The sequence below is a fragment of the Cervus elaphus genome, chromosome 9 (assembly GCF_910594005.1).
Source record: "Cervus elaphus chromosome 9, mCerEla1.1, whole genome shotgun sequence".
NCBI classification, from domain to species: domain Eukaryota; kingdom Metazoa; phylum Chordata; class Mammalia; order Artiodactyla; family Cervidae; genus Cervus; species Cervus elaphus.
In genome coordinates, this window is record NC_057823.1 from 7398255 (window position 1) to 7418248 (window position 19994).

Below are 19994 nucleotides of genomic sequence, written 5' to 3' on the forward strand. Positions count from 1 at the left end.
TTCATGGAGTAGTTAATTTTACCACCTCCTCAGCCTTCTCAGTCAGGTGGGAAAGTTTTCAATACCTATCATGATTAATAGGTACTTATACCTTGAGAAACTGGCATCTGGGTGAAGTCCATCTGCCAGGCCTCTCCTGGATAGGTCCCACATCATTGGACAGGCTAGGCCAGCTGGGGTCTTCGAGCTCCTTGGGGGTTGTTTAATTGGCAAGTGGGACAAGAGGAGACCACTTGCCTTATAGTTGTTTGTAGGCCTGTTCCTTTGAAGGACCTTTCTAGTAATCTTTGGAAGGCCTTTTCCCCTAAATGAGTGGTGGCATGTAAGGAGTTAACCAACTTGCATTGGAGGTTCCCAGGCAGAAAAAGTAGTCCCTCCTTTTGCACACCCCGTATGATCTTCTTGAAAGCCCTCACTTTTAGCTTTAAGAGTCTCACTTTCAGTATATGAAGGAGTTTCTGGCAAATTAGTCTGTGGAACTAAGGTGGCAACCCCTATTAGGTCATGGTTCTGTAATGCTGCTCTCTTCGCTGCCTGATCTGCTGCTTGGCTCCCTCATGCCACTTCTGTGCTCCCTTTCTGGTGTCCTTTACAGTGGGAGACTGAAATCTCAGTTGGCAGATGGACTGCCTCCAAGAGTCTAAGAATTTGATCACCATATTCGATTGGGGACCCTCGGGTGGTCAAGTGGCCCCTTTCTTTCCAAATAGCCACATGTGCATGTAGCACCAGAAAGGCATACTTGGAGTCAGTGTAAATGGCTATTCTTTTTCCTTTTCCCAGCTCTAAATCTCGAGTCAGGGCTATGAGCTCAGCTAATTGGGCTGAAGTACCTGGTGGCAGAGGCTTAGCCACCAGATCTCAAAATTGGAGACTACTGCATACCCGGCTCTTCTTTTTCCATCTAAGACAAAGCTGCTTCCATCAGTGTACCAGATTTCCTTAGGATTGGCCAAAGGATCTTCTGACAATTCGTCTCAGGGTTTTGTCCAGTGGTCCAAGGTTTCTAGGCAAGAGTGAAAGGGGAGAGAGCCCTCGGGGGTAGGCAGGAGGGTGGCTGGGTTAAGAACCTCACAAGGGGATAAAGTGAGGCCTGGATTTTCCATCAGCATTACTTGATATCTGAGGATTCTTTGATCAGATATCCATAAATGGCCTTTCCCATTTAGGAGTTATTTTACTTGGTGGCTGGTAAAAATAGTTAATTTGCCCCCAAAGGAGAGTTTTAAAGCATCTTCTATCATAATTGCAATAGCTGCAAGATTTCAAAGGCAGGGGGCCAGCCTTGGGTGGTTGGATCGAGTCTCTTGGATAAGTAAGCTCCAGGCTGGGGCTCAGATCCTAACCTTTGAGTTAACACTCCCAAGGCTATTCCCTCTCTTTCATGGACACAAAGTTGGAATGCTTTTTCTGGGTCTGGCAACCTCAAGACAGGTGCCTGAGTTAAGGCCTGTTTTAGTGTAGCCTCTGCCTTCTTTTGAGGAGCTCCCCACATCACTGGGATTGGATCATCTCGTCCCTTTAAGCTTTCATATAAGGGCTGGGCAATTAGACCATAGTTGGGTATCCAGATTCTACAATACCCTGTTAGCCCCAGGAAAGCTCGCAATTGTTTTCGAGTCGTGGGGGAGGGCAACTGGAGGATTCCTTGTACCCGATCAGAGGACAGCCTCTTGGACCCGTGTGTCATCTGAACTCCCAGGTAAGTGATTTTTGTCTCAACCATTTGTACCTTAGCACGGAAGACTTTATATCTCCTTTCTGCCAAAAAGTTTAGAACCTGAATTGCATGTTGTTGGGCATTTTCCTCATCTCCAGAGCAGATTAGTAGGTCATCTATGTATTGTAATATTTTCCCATTAGGTCCCAGGTCTGGATCTAGGAGATCCTGGCTAAGGGCCTGTCCAAACAGGTGGGGGCTATCTCTGAACCCCTGAGGTAATACTGTCCAAGTCATCTGTTGGTGTTTTTCTCCTGGGGCCTCCCACTCAAAGGCAAAAAGATATTGGGCTTCTTTAGCCAGTGGTATGCAAAAAAAAAAAATGCATCTTTGAGATCCAAGACTGTAAACCACTTGGCACTGGGTGGGATTTCTCCCAAGATTACATAGGGATTGGGTACTGTGAGATGGAGGGGGACTAGAGTTTCATTTATGATCCAGAGATGTTGAACCACTCGCCAGGTTCCGTCCTTTTTCTTTACTGAGAGGATTGGGATGTTACATGGCAAACTGGTGGGGACCAATAGCCCACAAGCAAGAAATTTATTTATTAAAGGCTGTAGTCCCTCCCGACCCTCTCTTTTGAGAGGATATTGTTTCCGGTTAGGAAACCGAGTGGGATCTCGAAGGACAATGATGACCGGTTCAGCTTGGTGGGCTCGTCCAGGAATTCCCTGGGGATTAATTTTGTCCTCCCATAGTTTTTGATCCCTTCCTATTGGAGAAGGTGTAATGGGTTCTTCAGTAGTAACGAGGAGCTGTGGGGCTCTAGTGGCTGAAAAGCTTCCCATTACACGGGTGGTCCCCAGTTTAGTGAGTATTTCTCTTCCCAATAAGGAAGTAGGACACTCAGGGACCACCAGAAACTGGTGGGAAAATATTTGTCCATCCCAGAAACAAAGAAATGCTTGGGTGAATCTCTTAGTAGTTGTTTTTTCTGTAGCACCCAAAATGGTACAGGTTTAAGAGGAGAAGGCCCCGGAGTAGGAGATCAAGACAGAGTAGGTAGCCCCTATGTCAACCAAGAAATTCTCAGGCCTAACTGCCACATCCAGTTGCACCCTTGGCTCCAGCCCCATGATGGTTATCTGTGACAGACAGGCTGGCTGGAGCGGGCCACTTCAGTCCTGTTGAACCATCATGAGGGAAGGCTTGGCGCTTGACCTTGAGGCTCTTGTGTCCTGAGGGCAGAGTGCTGCTGCCCAATGTCCCAGCTGATGGCATTTGTAGCAAGTCATTCTAGGAGACTTGTCAGGGTTTGGACACTCTGGCCCAATGCCCCGCCTGTCTACAGATTAGGCATTTGCCTCATGCCTTGTCCTTCAAGGAATCAGGGTGTGCCATAGGGCTACCCTGGAGGGCAGCCAGCATCTGGGTATGCCTTGTCTCTTTCCTTCTCTCCCTCTCCTTGGCCTTGGCCTCCCTCTCCTGTTCTCTGTTATAATAGGTATCGGTGGCTGTCTGGATCATCTCATCTAAAGAGGTAGCAGGGTCCTGCTGCTGTAGCTGTTGTAACTTAATTCTGATATCTGATGCACATTGGGACAGGAATTTGTCCTTTAAAATCACCTGTCCCTCCTAAGAGTCTAAGTCCAGATTGGTAAACTTTTGGAGGGCCTCTTTTAGCCTTTCTAGAAAGGCAATGGGGTTCTCGTCGGGCTCCTGAGTTATTGTTGAGACCCAGGCATAGCTGATTACTTCTTGTTGGGCTGCTTTCAGTCCTGTCTTCACACAGATTAGAAAATCATCTCTTTTCCAGATGTGCTCAGGGTCATTATAATTCCAATTAGAATTGGAAGAGGGGACTGCAGTTTCCCCTACTGGGTATCTATCACTTGACACGTGAAGCCCCGTTGCATACCTTCAGGCTTCCTTTAAGACCCTAGTATGTTCAGGGTCAGATAAAGTTTGACTAAATGTGACCATGATGTCCTTCCACGTCAAGTCAAAGACCAAGGTAATATGTTGGAACGTACCTATATATTTGCCTGGGTCATCTGTATAGCTTTCCAGGTCTTGTTTGATCTGTCTTAGTTCTAAGAGGGAGAAGGGCTTATGGACCTGGCTTGGTCCGAATTCTCCTCCAGCCAACTCGAGCTGGCTTTTGTAGAGGGGGTGCTCCCGGACATAGGGGCACGTTTGGATACCAGACAACTCGGGAGTTGTGGGAGGCTCCAGTCTCTTGGGGGGCATGGGAGTTGAGCCTTTATGGCGGGGGGGGGGGTTCCTCCTCTTGGTTGCCTGTGCCTAACACCATCTGCCTAGTAGACTCACTTTTAGGGCGTACAACAATCCCATACTTAAGACATAGTTCCTTCATATCTCTTAGTCAAAAGAAAATTTGGACATAAGGGATCTCTGTCCATTTCCCTTGTCTTTTGCAGAATAATTCTAGTTGCAGGATGGTACTATAATTTAAACTCCCATCCTCAGGCCAGTGTTCCTTGTTCCCCAGTGGATATTGTGGCCACGCAGTGGCACAAAAGAATTTTAAGCGACTCCTCCTCAGAGTTAGAGGATCAAACAGCTTCCAGTTATCAAGGATGCATCTCAAGGGCATCTGCCAGGAAGTGGATTGGTTATTTCCCATCTGAAAGACAGTCATGACAGGGAGGCAAAGAAAAAGAAGAAAACTAATAGGCCTCCTTCAATTTTCATGGGTGGACTTCCTTAGAGGTGAGTCTTTCTGAAGCTTATCCTACCCAGAACTGTTGCAACTTGAGAGCCAGGCGTCCCTGGGTCAGGGTGCAGATCCCCAGGCAGGCTGAGGTGTGACAGCCTCCTAGAGATAGAATCCCCGGGCAAGTTGAGGCATGACGGCCTCCTGAGAATTGGGTCCCTGGGCAGGTCGAGGCGTGACAACCTTCTGGGACCCCTGGGACTGGTGGATCCCCGAGCAGGTTGAGGCGTGACAACCTTTTGAGGACCAGATCCATAGGCAGGTCAAGACAGGTTGACCTCCTGGGACCCCCGGACTGGACTTGGGTGTCACCAAGATCTCCAGCATGACCAGTGCTGTATACAGTATTTCCCTCCTAAAGCCAGCTATTTTCTGGTTGTCCCTCCAGAAGACTGTAGAGGCAACATTGTGGGCCCGGATGGGGCTGAGGAAAGGAGCATGAAACAGGAGGGAAGGAGGCAGAGCACAACCTTTGAAAGAATGACAAAGCACAAGGGCATAACATAAACCGATTAAAATCAATTGGGTACAAGATGACAAGTCAAATTCAAGTAAACCTTAATCCCCAATCTATAAGCCAACAGACACACCCAGAGGTGGCAGGACAGATCTAAGGCACTGTCAAAAGAGGGAGGAGTGGATGGTTCCCCAATGATTGGGATGATCCTCCCACTCATTAGCATATAAATTCACCCCACTCGCAAAACCTAGCCAGGCCACATTCCATGGCCCGAGCCCTTGCCCTCAGCAATGGCCCACACCCTGAAGAGTGGCTTCTCTCTGAATCTTAACAAATCCACCTCTTACTTATCTCTTTGTCACTCAATGAATTTTTGCAATGAGACATCAGAGCCTGGGCTCCATTAGTTTTGGCTGGGCTTGAGTCCTAGGAGAGAGCTAAAGGACAGGAGGAAAAAGCAGTGGGTAAAACGTGCCAAGGGATCCCCTTCATAGCCTGCTGGAAAACCTGCTAAATTCCTGACCTGTGTTCACAGTTTTCATTGGCCTGATTCTTGGCACAGAGAAGAGTAAGGACAAAAGAACCCCCACCGGCTTAGGTAACAGCTACTGGGGCCCAGCAGATAGTGCCTTTGGGACATACCAGAGAGTAGCTTCTCCAGAGTCCCTCAATTGCACCCACTGCCACCCATCTGTTCGCAGGGAGTTCAAGGAAACAAGAAACGAGAGATTGTAAAGGAATTAAGATTTTGTTAGGCATATCCCTCCAGCCATAGGAGCAAGGACCTCCTACCTTAACCGGAGGTCTTCTGGAATCCGAGGCTGAGCCTCATGAGGTTTCCGCTGAGTTCGTTTTTTGCTGTCCTGGTCTCCAGCACAATGGGCCTCTTGCACTGGGTTTTCTTGCACTGGGCCTCTTGCACTGGGTTTTCTTCATGTTCCACTTCTACCGTGGGAGCTTTCGCTGAGTTGGGCTCCTGCTGTGTGTGGTCTCCTCCTTGCGGGGGCCGCGCCGAGGTGGTTTCAGCCAGGTTAAACCTGAGTCACGGCACCATAGATGCCAGGTGAGTGTATGCTCCTCGGTTCTGTCTCCTCACAACAAAGATTTGGAGTGACGGACATTAAAGCCCTCGGCGCGTCACAGCTCTCGGGTCTTGAACAGACCGTGTTATAACTCAGACAAATCAGGGTTACAGCTCTATTTTATTTAGAAGATAGTAGGAGAATCCATCCTCGAATCATGAGGGCATGCCAACCCAAAGACATGAAGAGAAGAGAGTGGAGGAGCACACCACCGCGTGGGAAAGAGAGAGAAAGAGAAAGAGTAAGAGTGCATGCATGTGGAAGAGAGGAAGAGAAAGAGAGAGAGAGAGAGAGAGAGAAAGCGCTTTGGCTCTTCCTTTTATAGGTTTTTCCTCCCCCTGGGCCTGCCCTATGCAAATTAGGCTTAGCCAGGAATTCTGTTTGTTCTACCTGAGGTCTTCACTCCGGTCCTCGGACCTTCCTTTGACCTTTCTTCGTTCTATTTTCGCAGGCTTTTCCCTCCTTTCCCCTATTCTAACTACCTAACAGTTTGCCTTGGAAACAAACTACTCCATTCCTTCTAAGGCATTCTTGCCCACAGTAGTAGATATAATGATCATCTGAATTCAATTTGCTGATTCCCGTCCATTTTAGTTCACTGATTTCTAAAATATCAATGTTCACTCTTGCCATCTCCTGTTTGACCACAGACAGTTTATCTTGATTCATGGACCTAATGTTCCTGATTACTATGCAGTATTGTTCTTTACAGCATCTGACTTTACTTTCACCACCAGTCGCAACCACAACTGGGCATCACTTCTGCTTTGGCTCAGCCTCTTCATTCTTTCTGTAGCTGTTTATCCACTTTTCCCCAGTAGTATATTGCACATCTACCGACCTGGGAGGTTCATCCTTCAGTACCTTATCTTTTTGCCTTTTCACACTGTTCATAGGGTTTCAAGGCAAGAATACTGAAGTGGTTTGCCATTGCCTTCTCCAGTGGACCACATTCTGTCTGTTACTAACAGGGACATACCTTTCAGCCACTCATTGTAGCTGGATGACATGCCCAGTGCCCTGGTTGTCCCAGTGATGGTCCTTGTTGAGTGTGAAAACCTTCACTGGCTGAAGGGTGTTGATCGATGTATGGCTGGGTGTCAAGAAAAGGCCCTCCTGGAGTGGCTGGGAAGCAAGTCTGGGGAAGGCTGAAGCCAGCGTTGGATGATGCCCAGGAGCGGGGGCACCCTGGCCTTACCACTGCCCACCCTGGAGCCAATCTGCCACCCAGGAGTGGACGGTATCCCAGCCTCTCCTCTGCATTGGCCTCCCTGGGGTGGATCTGCCACCACCACTGGTGGATCGACTCCATGGGCAGACATCGACTCCTTGGTGGCAGAAAGGCTCCATAGGCAGACAGCGACTCCTGGGTGGTGGATAGGCTCCAGGGTGGGCAGAGGTAAGGCCAGGGTGCCTTCCACTCCTGGGCATCCTCCAACATCAGCTCCTGCCTTCCCCAGACCCCTTTCCCAGCCACTCCAGCAGGGTCTTTTCCTTGATCCCCCGGCCACACATTGACTGACATCCCATGGCCAGTGAAGGTTTACATGCTCAACAAGGGCCGGCATTGGGACAACCAGGGCACCAGGCATGTCATCCAGCTATGTTGAGTAGCTGGATGGCTGGTAGGAGGCAGTTTTAATAAATAAGGGAGCTTACATACAAGGTTTGTCTTTGTCAGTCTCAAGACAAGTAGATCTATCCATCCTCCTGCCACAACCTTAAAATTTAATAGAGAGGCCTTTTAAATTTTATTTATTTATTTATTTTGTTTTCTGGCTGTGCTGGGTCTTTGTTGCTCTTCGACGGCTTTCTATAGTTGTGGCAATTGGGAGCTACTCTCTAGTTGTGATGGGTAGGCTTCTCATTAAGGCAGCTTCTCTTGTTGCAGAGCACAGGCTCTAACATGGTCTGGCCTCAGTAGTTGTGGTGTTATGGCTTAGTTGTGCCATGGCATGTAGAATCTTCCTGGACCAGAAATCAAACCAGTGTCCCCTTCATTGACAGGTGGATTTTTAACCACTGGACCACCAGAGAAGTCCTACAATAGGGTCTAGTCACACATCCAGTTCAGATGGTCTCAACAACACATTACTCTCTCAAGACTGCATCCCTGAAGTGGCTGCTGGTGTAGAAATAGTAGGTGGAACATACATTCTAAGGACAGGGGAGAGGTTAAGGAGCCTCTGATCACCTGATTCCTGTTCATGGGTCAATTAGCAGTCACATCCTCTTGATGATCTCCCCCAACAATGACATGACCATCTATGTAGGAAATCTGGAGGAAATAACAAACAACTCGTAGAATAAGCAACTACAGCAAGATTGCAGGATGCGTGGTTAATATACAAAAGTCAATTGCTTGCCTCTGTACCAGCAATGAACTCATGGATGTTGAGATTAAAGATATAATACCATTTATATTAACATCCCCAAAATGAAATAACAAGGTAAAAATCTAACAAAATATGTGTAATATCTGTGTGAAAAAAAAAAAAACTATAAAACCGTCATGAACAAAATAAGTGAAGAACTAAATAAATGGAGAAATATTTCTTGTTCAGTTCATTGATAGAAAGACTGGATACTGTCAAGCTGTCAGTTCTCCCCAGATTGATCTATAGATACAATGCAATCTCAGTCAAAATCACTGCAAATTATTTTGTGATTATTGATAAGCTGATTATTAACTTTATATGGAAAGTTAATCCATATAACATATAGCTAACAGACTATTGAAGGAGAAGAATAGTTTGAATTTGATGCTACCTGACTTCAAGACTTACTACAGGCATATCTCAGAGATATTACAGACCCTAGCAATAAACTGAATACTACACTAAGGGAAGTCACATGAACTTTTATTGTTTCCTAGTGTACATAAAAGTTGTGTTTACATTATACTTTTGTGTATTAAATGTGTAATAACATTGTGTCTAAAAATTGTAAATAATGTAAGTAAAAAATACTTTATTGCTAAAAAAAAATGCTAACTATCATCTGGGCCTCCAATAATTCATAATCATTTTGCAATGGTAATATTAAATATCACTAATCAGGGATCTCCATAACAAATATAATCATAATGAATATGTGAATTAATAATGAATTGAAATATTGTGAGAATTACCAAAATGTGACAGAGAGATCCAAAGTGAGCAAATGCTGTTGGAAAAATGCCACTGATAGACTTGTTTCAGTCAGGGCTGCCACAAACCTTCAATTTGTAAAAAATAAAAATATCTGCAAAGTGCAATAAACTAAAGCACAATAAAACAAGACATGCATGTGTAAACTACAGTAACCAATATAGCATCATCTTAATGAAAGAAGGGATCAATGAAATATGATAGAAATCTCACATCAGTTCAGTTCAGTCCCTCAGTTGTATCTGACTCTTTGCGACCCCATGGACAGCAGCACGCCAGGCTTCCCTGTCCATTACCAACTCCCAGAGGCTACTCAAACTCATGTCCATTGTGTCAGTGATGCCATTCAACTATCTCATCTTCTGCCTTCTCCTCCCACCTCCAATCTTGTCCAGGATCAGGGTCTTTTCCATTGAGTCAGTTTTTCACATCAGGTGGCCAAAGTATTGGAGTTTCAACTTCAGCATCTGTCCTTCCAATGAATATTCAGGACTGATTTCCTTTAGGATTGACTGGTTGGATCTCCTTGCAGTCCAAGGGACTCTCAAGAGTTTTCTCCAACACCACAGTTCAAAAGCATCAATTCTTTGGCTCTCAGCTTTCTTTATGGTCCCACTCTCACATCCATACATGACCACTGGAAAAACCATAGCCTTGACTAGACGGACCTTTGTTGGCAAAGTAATGTCTCTACTTTTTAATATGCTGTCTAGGTTGGTCATAACTTTCCTTCCAAGGAGTAAGCGTCTTTTAATTTCATGGCTGCAGTCACCATCTGCAGTGATTTTGGAGCCCAGAAAAATAACGTCAGCCACTGTTTCCACCGTTTCCCCATCTATTTGCCATGAAGTGATGGGACCAGATGCCATGATCTTAGTTTTCTGAATGTTGAGCTTTAAGTCAACTTTTTTGCTCTCCTTTTTCTTTTTTTTAGTTTTTTATTTTTTAATTAATTTATTTATTTTAATTGGAGGCTAATTACTTTACAATGTTGTAGTGGTTTTTGCCACATATACTGACATGAATCACTGTTGAAAAGAATGTATTTGAATCAGTTCTAATGAGGTGGATGAAACTGGAGCCTATCATACAGAGTGAAGTAAGTCAGAAAGAAAAACACCAATACAGTATACTGATGCATATATATGGAACTTAGAAAGATGGGAACAATGATCCTCTTTCACTTTCATCAAGAGGCTCTTTAGTTCTTCTTCACTTTCTGCCATAAAGGTGGTGTCATCTGCATATCTGAGGTTATTGACATTTCTCCTGGAAATCTTGATTCCAGCTTGTGCTTCATCCAGTCCAGTGTTTCTCCTGATGTACTCTGCATATAAGTTAAATAAGCAGGGTGACAATACACAGCCTTGACATACTTCTTTCCCAATTTTGGAGCCAGTTAGTTGTTCCATGTCCAGTTCTAACTGTTGCTTCTTGACCTGCATACAGATTTCTCAGGAGGCAGGTCAGATGGTCTGGTATTCTCATTTCTTGAAGAATTTTCCACAGTTTGTTGTGATCCACACAGTCAAAGGCTTTGGCATAGTCAATAAAGCAGAAGTAGATGTTTTCCTGGAACTCTCTTGCTTTTTTGATGATCCAACGGATGTTGGAAATTTGATCTCTGGTTCCTCTGCCTTTTCTAAATCCATCTTGAACATCTGGAAGTTCACAGTTCACATATTGCTGAAGCCTGGCTTGGAGAATTTTGAGCATTAGTTTGCTAGCATGTGAGATGAGTGAAATTGTGTGGTAGTTTGAACATTCTTTGACATTGCCTTTCCCTGGGATTAGAATGAAAACTGATCTTTTCCAGTCCTGTGGCCACTGTTGATTTTTCCAAATTTGCTGGCATATTAAATGACTATAGCCTGGCGTTAATCTCCTGGTTGTACATCATGGAGCATCTGATCTTTATCTGAAGATTGGTTACTGAGATAAGCTTTAGAAACAAACTTAGAGTGTCCTTCTTCATAACTTAATTAAATCTTTTATCAATATAACATAACAACAGGGAACTATTTCAGAAGTGAGTCTCAGTAAACACTAAACTTTAATTAACAAAACTATAAACTTAGTTTAACAATTAACAAAACTTAACATCAGTGAAACATAATTTTTCATTATGAGGGCATTAACCCTGTAGCCAGGGAAGGCTTTATTTAACCCATCAAATAAAAATCAGGTTTGTCAGGGAGTCAGGAAAAGCCAAGCGGCCGTCTTGGATTTCCCGTAGCCCTAACGCTTTGATTTACGGCTATTGTTCACCCATTTTTAATTCCCCGATTCAAGAATAGACTGTTGCCATGTTTTAAGGACATCAGGATAGCAAAAGTCTAACTGTGAGGGCTTATTTTTTGTAGAAGCAGAATAAGCTTTGCCTACATGTACCATAATCTTAAATAATGTTTATTTAGTTTACCAAAGTAGCGAAAGATTTTAAAAACAAACATAAACCACTTAAAGGCAAAGAAATTCATAATCTGTTATCAAAAGCTGCATACTAAGAAAACTTTGTTCTCTTAACATAGAGAGTAGACTAAATTCCAGTCTGTTACCAGTTTACCAGATAACAAACAAAATTTGTTTATTGCTTAATCTTAGAAGTATTTTCCATAAATCTTGAAATAGCAGTATTCTTGCAAAGACATCAGAGTGAAACCATAGAAGGCAGGTTTAAAATCTGATTAAATTGTAATTGACAAAGTAACCTGGTCATTGCTGTGACTTGTAACACTTTAACATGATAACTAGAATTATAACTGACAGTATTTTACCAGGACATATCAGATTTTCATGAATTTCACATAATTTCTAGGATATCTATATTAGTAACATCAATCATACAATATAATCTGAGAAGATTTACCACCCCTTCAATAGTACTTCCCATGTAATTCAACATGTCCAATGAACCCAGGTAGTTTAATAGCTCTTTGAGATATCTCAGGGGCCCTCTGAAGCACCCCAAAGTTAGCTAGAAATCAAGTTATTTAGGAAGTTTTGTCGATAAATATCGAAAGGGTTTATAACACTCAGTCAGATAGAATCATATAGATCACTGTGAAAAAATATATTCACTTAGCCAAAGTAACAAAGAAGATTTCAAAGGTAAACATAGAACAGATCACTACAAAGGTAAAGAAACTTAAAATCCATTATCAAAGGCAGTTCAACATCTCAATAAACTTGTATTTATGCCCAAAATTCTTCCCTTTCCATAAAACCTTCTTATCACTTTCTGTACCCATTATTCTGTTCTCCCATCCTAAAACTGCCATCTGTAAGCCAGACCTACTTCCTTTTCCCTTCATAAAATGTAATTTCATTCCTCATACCTTCTTTACTGAAAACAGACATCCTACTTTCCTTAAGCAACGAAGAAATGATCTTTATATTAGCACTCTATAGATTGGTGAACATAAATACTAGTGATAAATTCTAAAAAAAAATTCTAGAGAACATCTCAGGATGGCATCAAACATTATTCAATAATAGTCCAAAATTACTAGTTTCTTTGTAAGAGGAAGTTAGTGTTCAGTAATGAATGTTTCAGAATCTTATTTTATTTGGAAATGACCTAGTTATTCAATAAACTTCCATCACTTAGTTTAGCACAACCCTAGAAATTCAAGTTACCCCAGTCTGCAGACACTATTTTAGACAGACATTCCTAAAGTATAATTATTCTTAATAATTTAACTAAAAGCTCTTGTCTCATTTATATTTTTCTTTTTTAAAAGTTTCTTCACTCGAGTTACTTTCCTTGCTGACAAACTTGTAACAGATATAACAATATTTAACTTATATTAAACCAAGGCACAATGAAAATACTATGCTTAATGACTCTTAGACATGTCTATATTAGATTAGCAAACAAACAATAATACTAGATATTTAATACTGAAAATTCCCCAGTTCACGTAAATCTGAAATTCATTTAGGTTAATTTCTCTTGTACTTAGGATTGTCTGATTTGTAAGCGTTTGCTTTTCTTTAGGCCAATTAAATTAGAACTCATTTACAACTTCAGCAATATTATTAAAAAACAAACAAACAAACAAAAAGACACCCACTGAGACAAACATAAACCCAGACAGACAGACAGAGATAGCATAGTTTTCCGCCTGAGATTTAAAATGTCTCTTTGACCCCTTGTGTTTTTTTTGTTTGTTTGTTTGTTTGTTTTGGCTTGAAGTGCTAATTTGCCCAAGGCTGAGGTCTCAGGTAAAATGGGCTGTGTATTTCAAGGACATGGAAAGGGTTAACTTTAAGCTTTTCCCTAGACAAGCCTTTTAACAAGTTAGTTGTTTTTAACTGCGTATGCAAAAAGACCGGTTTTGCAGTTTTGAAGAAAAAAAATTTCACTTTAACCAGTTTTCTCCAGAGTCTAAAGAATATCATGGCCAACTTGTGTCAAAAAGTCATCTTTCCTTTCTATGGTCATAGTTTTATACCTAAATTATAGACCAAATAGTGCTCAAATTGACTCTGATGTCAGGGGCAGATCAGCTGATAAAAATCTTGGATTGTCCCTCTGGTGGGAAGTGAGGTCTTTGTCCCATCAGAAGAATCTGAACGATTAAGGAAATTTGCAGGGGGAGGCTTGGTCCTTCCCCACTCTTAGGTGTAGTTAGAAGGGAATTCTTTAGGATGGTCAGGAGTGGGGGAAACTTGGTTCCCTCCCCACCTGAGAGATAAGCATACATACAGGAGAGTTTTTGATCCTTCAGGCTTTTGAATATAGGAGAAAAACCTGGACCAAAAGGGAACCTCAGAATCCTTTCCTAGAGATCATGTGGATATGCAAGGTCAAGTAGGGGTCATCTAGGAAATCTGATGGAGAGAGACAGAGGGGGACAGGTGATAGGAAGGCAACAGAAAGACACATGCAACATGAGTCCCTCAAATCTGGATTCTGACTGAGGACCATGAAGGACTGAATGTAAGGAAATTCTGAGTCCTTTCTCTGCTTTTGGCAAAAGATAGTGGGCCACTCAGAGGCCATTTTTTTGAGGTCCCCCAGTTTGTAATGGGGCCAGGCCATTTGCACGATCAAAATTTTTCAGTTTCTGAGAAGGTAGCAAGGGGTGAGTCTGAGAGAGGCTCCCAGGACGTACCAGAATCCACTCTTAGCCTCTGCCGTAGAATGTGGGCACTGAGAGACACCAGCTGACAGAAAGGCGTCCTTTTTGTCCCAGTGATCTCTCTGTGTGACTAATGGCACAAAAATGGCCAACCGTCCCAAGTCGCGTCTGACAGTGGGAGGTGACCCCTGAGAAACATGTGGCTATGGTACCATGTGACCTGGGCAGAGAAAGACAGCACCTGTGGCCCGGGCAGAAACAGATAGAGATTCCCGGGAGCAACCGGGTGACTCACTGTTTGGCCATTCCCTGAAACATGGAAGCCATTCTTAGGATGGCTCTGAGGCAACAGCTAGGCTCCTGTAAATCAATCTGGACTGAAAGGGAAAGAAGTGAAAGTGACAGGGAAGAAAGCTGAGGAGTCTGCCTTACAATCCTATTGGGGAGGCAGTGGCCAGGGGACAATGGCCTCTGTTTTGCTTCAACCACTATGTGCCTGACACGGTGCACGGAAGTTGTCTTGCTGCAGGCGGATGCCCCTGTGGCCTGATCCGTCCCGTGTCCCCCTTATCCTCACACGGGAGTCTTCATGTGTCAGGCATCCTAATGGCTTTTAAGTGCCTGACCTGTGCCCACACAATATTTGTTGGCCTAGTCCTCAGTTGGAAAGAAGACACAGGAGAGACCCCCACCCATTCAGGCAGCAGCTACTGGGGTGCAGTGAGCAGTGGGGCCTTTGGAACACACGGGGGTAACCCTGGCCAGAGTTCCTCAGTCGCTTCCACAGCACTTGTCTGCTTGCTGAGGGTCCCTATGAGAAAGGAGAAGCGAGGAGGTGGGGGAAGAGGCCCCAAGGTCCCCCAAAATGTCGGCCACCAAAAATGGGCCACCAAAAATGTTGTAGTCTGGACATGAGTCAGAAAAGAATTTCCAGACATGAGACAGAATGAGAAGGAAACAAAGTTTATTAGAGTGGGAGACGCTCTTAGAACAGTGGGCCAGCTCAAGGGAGAACCGACCTTGAACAGGATTCCTTAGTTCACTTTTATACTCAGGGTACAAGGAGTGGGATGGGGCCTTGCAGGTTATTTGCTGATTGGATGAGGCACGTATACTGTGTTGAGGGTAGAGTAAGGAAATACCTTCTCCCTAGGGGGTAAGAGGGGAGACAGGTTATAATGCTCAGGAGGACCTGAAATCTGTTAACAGTTACAACATGGGGGAAGGAAGGATGATAAGGGTCTGGTTTTTCTGTTTCTGCATTTCAAGACCCTCCCTGGTTTTATCTGCTCTTTCATCCTTGGGTCACCACAGATGCCATGATCTTAGTTTTGTTTTGTTTTGTTTTTTTTTTTTCATTTATTTTTATTAGTTGGAGGCTAATTACTTCACAACGTTGCAGTGGGTTTTGTCATACATTGACATGAATCAGTCATGGAGTTACATGTATCCCCCATCCCAATCCCCCCTCCCACCTCCCTCTCCACCTGATTCCTCTGGGTCTTCCCAGTGCACCAGGCCCGAGCACTTGTCTCATGCATCCCACCTGGGCTGGTGATCTGTTTCACCATAGATAATATACATGCTGTTCTCTCGAAACATCCCACCCTCACCTTCTCCCACAGAGTTCAAAAGTCTGTTCTGTACATCTGTGTCTCTTTTTCTGTTTTGCATATAGGGTTATCATTACCATCTTTCTAAATTCCATATATATATGTGTTACTATGCTGTAATGTTCTTTATCTTTCTGGCTTACTTCACTCTGTATAATGGGCTCCAGTTCCATCCATCTCATTAGAACTGATTCAAATGAATTCTTTTTAATGGCTGAGTAATATTCCATGGTGTATATGTACCACAGCTTCCTTATCCATTCGTCTGCTGATGGGCATCTAGGTTGCTTCCATGTCCTGACTATTATAAACAGTGCTGCGATGAACATTGGGGTGCACGTGTCTCTTTCAGATCTGGTTTCCTCGGTGTGTATGCCCAGAAGTGGGATTGCTGGGTCATATGGCAGTTCTATTTCCAGTTTTTTAAGAAATCTCCACACTGTTCTCCATAGCAGCTGTACTAGTTTGCATTCCCACCAACAGTGTAAGAGCGTTCCCTTTTCTCCACACCCTCTCCAGCATTTATTGCTTGTAGACTTTTGGATAGCAGCCATCCTGACTGGCGTGTAGTGGTACCTCATTGTGGTTTTGATTTGCATTTCTCTGATAATGAGTGATGTTGAGCATCTTTTCATGTGTTTGTTAGCCATCTGTATGTCTTCTTTGGAGAAATGTCTGTTTAGTTCTTTGGCCCATTTTTTGATTGGGTCATTTATTTTTCTGGAGTTGAGCTTCAGGAGTTGCTTGTATATTTTTGAGATTAATCCTTTGTCTGTTGCTTTGTTTGCTATTATTTTCTCCCAATCTGAAGGCTGTCTTTTCACCTTGCTTATAGTTTCCTTTGTTGTGCAAAAGCTTTTAAGTTTCATTAGGTCCCATTTGTTTATTTTTGCTTTTATTTCCAATATTCTGGGAGGTGGGTCATAGAGGATCCTGCTGTGATTCATGTCAGAGAGTGTTTTGCCTATGTTCTTCTCTAGGAGTTTTATAGTTTCTGGTCTTACATTTAGATCTTTAATCCATTTTGAGTTTATTTTTGTGTATGGTGTTAGAAAGTGTTCTACTTTCATTCTTTTACAAGTGGTTGACCAGTTTTCCCAGCACCACTTGTTAAAGAGGTTGTCTTTTTTCCATTGTATATCCTTGCCTCCTTTGTCAAAGATAAGGTGTCCATAGGTTCGTGGATTTATCTCTGGGCTTTCTATTCTGTTCCATTGATCTATATTTCTGTCTTTGTGCCAGTACCATACTGTCTTGATGACTGTGGCTTTGTAGTAGAGTCTGAAGTCAGGCAGGTTGATTCCTCCAGTTTCATTCTTCTTTCTCAAGATTACTCTGGCTATTCGAGGTTTTTTGTATTTCCCTACAAATTGTGAAATTATTTGTTCTAGAAATCCCTTGCATTCCTATACACTAACAATGAGAAAACAGAAAGAAAAATTAAGGAAACAATACCATTCACCATTGCAACAAAAAGAATAAAATACTTAGGAGTATATCTACCTAAAGAAACAAAAGACCTATACATAGAAAACTATAAAACACTGATGAAAGAAATCAAAGAGGACACAAACAGATGGAGATACATACCGTGTTCATGGATTGGAAGAATCAATATTGTCAAAATGGCTATACTACCCAAAGCAATCTATAGATTCAACACAATCCCTATCAAGCTACCAACGGTATTTTTCACAGATCTTAGTTTTTTTAATGTTGAGTTTTAAGCCAGCTCTTTCACTCTCCTCTTTCACTTTCACCAAGAGGTTCTTCTTTGGAAAACTGGAATGGAAACTGACCTTTCCAGCCCTGTAACCACTCCTGAGTTTTCCAAATTTGCTGACAAATATTGACAGCAGCAATTTCACAGCATCATCTTTTAGCTCAGCTGGAATTCCATCACCTCCACTAGTTTTGTTTGTAGTGATTCTTCCTAAGGCCCACTTGACTTCACCCTCTAGGATATCTGGCTCTAAGTGAGTGACACACCATCGTGGTTATCCAGGTCAAGAAGACCTTTCTTGTATAGTTCTTTTGTGTATTCTTGCCACCTCTTATTAATCTCTTCTGCTTCTGTTTCGTCCTTACTGTTTCTATTTTCTTGAGATTTCTAGTCTTTCCCATTCTATTTTTTTCCTTTATTTCTTTGCATTGTTCACTTAAGAAGCCTTCATGTCTCTCCTTGGTATTCTCTGGAATTCTGGCATTACCTTTCTCCCTTGCCTTTTGCTTCTCTTCTTTCCTCATCTATTTGTAAAGACTCCTCAAACAACCACTTTGCCTTTCTTTTTCTTGGAGATGGTTTTGGGCACTGCCTCCTTTACAATGTTAGAAACCCCTGTTCATATTTCTTCAGGCACTCTACCATATCTAATCCTTTGAAATTATTCATCAGCTCCACTGTACAGTCATAAGGGGCTTGATTTAGGTCATATCTGAATGACCTAGAGGTTTTCTCTACTTTCTTCCATTTAAGTCTGAATTTTCAAATAAGGAGCTCCTTTTTGGCTGCAAAGAATATAATTATTCTGATTTTGGTGTTGACCATCTGATTAGGTCCATATGTAGCATCATCTCTTGTGTTGTTGGAAGAAAGTGTTTCCTATGACCAGCATGTTCTCTTGGCAAACTCTGTTAGCCTTTGCCCTGTATCATTTTGTACTCTAAGGGCAAATTTTCCTGTTACTTCAGGTATCTCTTGACTTCCTACTTTTGCATTCGAATCCTCTGTGAAGAAAATGACATCTTTTTTGGGTGTTAGTTCTAGAAGGTCTTATAGGTCTTCATAGAACCGTTCAACCTCAGCTTCTTTAGCATTAGTGATCGGGACATAGATTTGGATTACTCTGATGTTGATTGGTTTGCCTTGGAAATGAACCAAGATCATTCTCTCAGTTTTGAGATTGCACCCAAGTACTGCATTGTGGACTCTTTTGTTGAATATGAGGGCTACTCCACTTCCTGTGAAGGATTCTTGCCCACAGTAGTACATATAATGGTCATCTGAATTAAATTCACCCATTCCTGTACATTTCAGTTCAGTGATTCCTAAGATGTCAATGTTCACTCTTGCCATATCCTGCTTGACTATGTCCAATTTATCTTGATTCATGGACCTAACAATCCAGGTTTCTATGCAATATTGTTCTTTACTGCATTGGACTTTACTTTCATCACATCCACAGCTGAGTCTTGTTTCCTCTCTGGCCCTGCTGCTTCATTCTTTCTGGAGTTATTAGTAACTGCCCTCTGCTCTTTCCCAGTAGTATACAGGACACCTTCTGACCTGTGGGGCCCATTTTCTTGTGTTAAATCTTTTTTCCTTTTCATACTGTTCATAGGGTTCTCTTGGCAAGAGTACTGGAGTGGGTTGTCATGTCCTCCTCCAGTGGACCATGTTTTGTCAGAACTTTCCACTGTGACCCATCCGTCTTGAGTGGCCCTGCCCAGCATGGCTCATAGCTTCATTGAGTTATCCAAACCCCTTCACTACGACAAGGCTGTCATCCATGAATGGGTCAAAAAGTATGTAACACCCTCAGATAAAACTCACAAAAATATGCAATACTGCCGTGGAGAAAATACATGGAGACCTAAATATAGGGAGACCTAAATAAGACCAAAGTAAAAGAAGAGCTATACCATGGTAATTGGCTATTACAATCAATAATGTTAGATAATATTTTTTCCCAAGTAGATTTAAGGATTCAAAGAATCCCATCAAAGTCTCAGCATTTTTATTTATAAGTTGTCATGATGACTATTATTTATTTGAGTTGAGCATAGCCAAGACAGTTGAACAGGAACTTACAGAAGCTACTATGGAAGATGGTATGGAGATTCTTTTTAAAACTAGGAATAAAACCACCATATGATGCAGCAATCCCACTCCTAGGCATATACCCTGAGGAAACCAGGGTTGAAAAAGACACATGTATCCCATTGTTCCTTGCAGCACTATTTACAATAGCTCAAACATGGAAGCAACCTAGATGCCCATCAACAGATGAATGGATAAAGAAGTAGTGGTACATATACACAATGGCATATTACTCAGCCATAAAAAGGAACGCATTTGAGTCAGTTCTGATGAGGTGGATGACCCTAGAACCTATTATACACAGTGAAGTGAGTCAGAAAGAGAAAGATAAATATCATATTCTAATGCACATATATCGAATCTAGAAAAATCGTTCTGAAGAA